This window comes from Propithecus coquereli, unplaced genomic scaffold (genome assembly GCF_000956105.1).
Source record: "Propithecus coquereli isolate 6110/MARCELLA unplaced genomic scaffold, Pcoq_1.0 Scaffold73, whole genome shotgun sequence".
NCBI classification, from domain to species: Eukaryota; Metazoa; Chordata; class Mammalia; order Primates; family Indriidae; genus Propithecus; species Propithecus coquereli.
Genome location: NW_012153396.1, coordinates 8,032,034 through 8,036,222, shown reverse-complemented (window position 1 = coordinate 8,036,222; position 4,189 = coordinate 8,032,034). Strand labels below are relative to the sequence as shown.

Here is a 4,189-nt window from a genome sequence, read left to right as displayed (position 1 = left end):
TTGTTGCTGTTTTAAGAAGGAGCCCTTGGGTGATCCTGGAGTAACTTATATTAAACTAGCCCTTCTGTAGATAATAATTATAAATTCTGAGGAAAAAAGAAAACAAAAACATTTGAAGGCACTGGAGTGGGATCAACAACAGGCAGAAACTGAAGGGGATTTAACCCATGAAGGAAGGAAACCACACTGGTAAGAACTATACCATGTTTATATAGTTTTTCTCCTGAGGGCTCTCCACAGTCTAGGATGGGTAGACCTTAAGGAGAGAGCTACTGTGTACGAGGCATCAGTGTATGGAATTTGGGGCTTCCAGAGTGACTAGAGATTGTAGAAAATCTTAGAAATGAGGAAGCCACAGAAGCCGGAGCCTCAGAATCTGCATCAATTACTTCCTGATTGATTCCTGAATTCTAAGGAGCCAGTAGACAGAAATAGCTTTAAGACTGAAGGGGCTAAAAAAAGATTTCAGTTGCTGGTTGCTGTTGGTGAAACAGTTTGAATTCTGCCAACTAACAGGGGCTTAGTAAATACCTGAGCCATCCATTAAAACATACTTTAGAAATAAAGGCTATTTACCAGGGTGAAGGAATTTTCCAGAAGCCTCAGTGAAAATCCAAACTTTCTCATCCAAATAAAGTGTAAAACTCAACTTCCATAAGTTCCAGGTGGTCAGCCAGTAATTTTTTTAGCAGCCTATTAGGCATGAAAACATTTTTCAGAAGAAGATAACAAAGTCCAATTCCCTATAATGTCATCCACAATGTTCAGTGAACAATTAAAAATTACTAGTCATGCAAAGAAAGTGGAAATTGCACCCATGGTCAAGGAAAAAAGTTGTCAAGAGAAACCAACGTGAGGATGGCCCAGATGTTGGAGCGAGCAGCAGAGACTTAAAGGCAGCTCTTGCAAATGTATAAGGGCTTAAAGGGAAAGATGGTCAGTCAGACTGAGAGAACAGATGGGCTTCTCAGAAGAGAAATGGCAACCATCAAAAAAAGAGCAAAGTGAAAATTCTAGAAATGAAACATACTATCTGAAATGAAAATATTTATTGGATGGGCAGATTGGATACCATTTAAGGAAAGGTCAGTAAACTTGTGGATAGATGAATAGAAATTATCCAATCTGAAGAATGAAGAGAAAAAATAAATCTCAAAAAATAAAAAAATAAACAGAAATTTAGTGACCTGTGAGAAAATATCAGGCAATTTACAGTCTGTGTACAGAGAGTACCAGGAAGAGAGGAGAGAGAGAGACAAAATACAAAAAAAAAAAAAAAAAAAAAAAAAAAATTGGGTTTTTTAAGCAGCCCTGAAATAAATTTATAAGTATGTGTCTATAAAGATAAAATGCACTTTCATGTCTTTTACTACCATATGAATGATGGTGAGAATGGTAACTCTTATGATTAATAGTGATGATCACTATTTAATTTCTGAGAAATTAAATTTGTTTAGTTCTGTCTGAAGTGGTGCAGGGGAATCTGAGAAATACTTGAGGCATTGGTTGGGAAATTTACATGTGAGTGCATAAACTTGTGTTGCTTTAAGCATTCTAAATTGGTTAAAACAATAAACTAATCACTTTCACCTATAAAATGTCATTTTACCCTCCTAAAATCCAACTCTTTGATTATTTAAATAATGCTTCCGTAGGACTTCCTTGTCTTTATGGGTCTCTTTTATAACTGATTAAATGATGTCAGCCTGCTTAAATATGTGGTCCAGGTCCTCTGATATATCATGTGTATTATTAATTATCATTATCCTGGGAATTGGTAAAAGCCATTAGTTCCTGCATTTACAATTTCTTAGTAACTGGCCTTTCTTTAAAAGTTTTCACTGGCTTTCTTATTAATTATCATCCTACTTATAAACACCAAAGTAAATATGACCTTTATAAGTTGCCATTAGGGTCCCGGGCAACTTAAAGGTAATAAGAATTATGCCATTTGGTCTCTCTGCTAGAAAATTCCTCACAATTGCTGCTGTTCAGGTATCTAGGGCTTCGTTTTTGCTGCTGCTGATGTTCTCTATTAAGTTCTTCAGTTCAGTGTTCTGTAGTAAAATCAAACACAGAGATTAGCAACGCAGTGTTTGAACTTAAGTAAATGTTGACCGGGAAATACTATTCATAAGAATGGCTGCTAATATGGACACAATGTTGTTTCAAAGACCATGGGTAGTGTTGCTTATGAGAACTCTAGCAGTGATGAAAAGACAAATAAATCCTTGGGAAGTGGGATGCACTTCATGCTTGGATGGCCAAATGTGTTCAATTATTGCATCACAGAAAAAAAGCAATGCTGTTTTTGGTGGAGTCCCCATTACCTATGGAAAGAGAATAACCACTGCTTCTGATTTTAGAATTCTATACATTAAGTTGTCCACTACCTATGAGGTAGATTATGGAAAAAAATAATACTATTGTGCAACTGTATATATAATTATGCCGAGATAATGAGGCAATAAACTGTGTATTGTTGCCAAAAGAAATATTTAAAAATCAACATAAGTTTGAATGTCCATTTTTTAGCACCTTTGGTATTTAATTCATTTGATCAACAGTTACTATACATCTATGCTAGGAAGCTAGGCACTTGTGATGATATAAGGTGAATATAATATGATCTCTGATATCAAAGAGCTCTCCATAGTATGCCTTCAGTCTAATCAAATGTTCTTTATTTGGTTATTTTCTATCCTTAGAAATGAATACTAGGGGACAACATATTAATGGGTGAATTTTAACCAAACTCTGATAATATTCTGATAATATTGAAATGCAGTTCTAGTAAATTGCAGACAGAAAGCCAGAGTTTTGTCTTTTCTGAAATATTTAATCATCCTGGCTGTATCTTTTACCTGTGATACCCATCCCTTTAAAGAACTGAGGGCGAGGTCAAACCTGTAAGACAGACAAGGCAACCAAGAGTTTGTCTTAACAGCTGAGTGCCTTGAAAATAAATTTTTCTTTAATGTTGAGTTCAGATAGATTTCTGAAAATGGTAATAGTTTGATGAAAGACATGTGCCCCCTCCCCTCCTTAAAATCTAAACTAGCTCGCTCATTCTTGAAACTGGGCACAGTTCTCTGTTTACATTTCCACATTTCACGGACTAACATACTGTGAAATCTCAAGCTAAGCTGTCTTGACTAATGAATATACAGTATGTTGAAAAAGTATGATCCTTACCTTGGAAGGCAGAAGCACAATTTTGTTAGCAATTCCTCTGTATCAACATTTATTTTGCTATCTATCTCTCTATATCTATCTATCTATCTATCTATCTATCTATATACACACACATACACACACAAATTAATATTATTCTTACAAGTCAGCACAGTGAAAATCATAGGCATTAAGTCATGGTTGAGTGTAAAGATTATATTTTCCTTAGCTAGATTTCTGTGATGGCCTTTCTTGTGCTCAAAGAATCTAACTCAACCTCTTACACACAATCTAATCCAAGACTATGTTCCAACTCTTTTAATTATACCTGACAAATTTCAGGTAGCTAAATCCTTACAGAAATAATTGCTAGGCCTTGGCTAAAGTACCGATGTCTGATTCTTGGTGGCCTGGAACTTGGAACTCTACAAAAATAATGAAAGCCAGTAGGAATCTTGGGACCAGAAACTCAGAAACCCTAAATGGATGGACGTTTGGTGCCTATGCCATTTCCTGGGCCTCTCACAGGAGATGCATGAGAGCTTCAAATGCTAATGGACACCAGGAGAATAGAGTAGTTCACAGGGCAGGAGGCACAGAAAGAACAAACAACAACAAAACTACTAGGCTGTTATATGCCCCCTGGTACTGTCCTGAGAAGCCCTGTCCTACTGTCTTGTCTTGGATACTTGGTTATTTTCCTGAGCACTGCCATTTTCTACATGCCTCAGACTAACACTGGAGACAAGAAAATAATTCTCAAGAAAATAATTTCCAAGATGAAATATCAATTATTCTTTAGACTCCTCTGAGATTGTAAGTTCCCAAGGAAGTGATTACATCATCTGCCTCTGTACTGTATTTTTGTTTTTTTTTTTTTTTTGGAGACAGAGTCTCACTCTTCTGCCTGGGCTAGAGTGCCGTGGCGTCAGCCTAGCTCACAGCAACCTCAAACTCCTGGGCTCAAGCAATCCTTCTGCCTCAGCCTCCCGAGTAACTGGGAATACAGGCATGC

The 4,189-nt window shown here is 36.6% G+C and overlaps 1 protein-coding gene across 4 annotated transcripts in view; it reads left to right on the top strand.

Annotated features, from left to right (window-relative positions):
* The window catches only part of SORCS1 (sortilin-related VPS10 domain containing receptor 1), a 581,564-nt gene that overhangs the window by 178,852 nt on the left and 398,523 nt on the right, over positions 1-4,189 (top strand). The window lies entirely within an intron of this gene.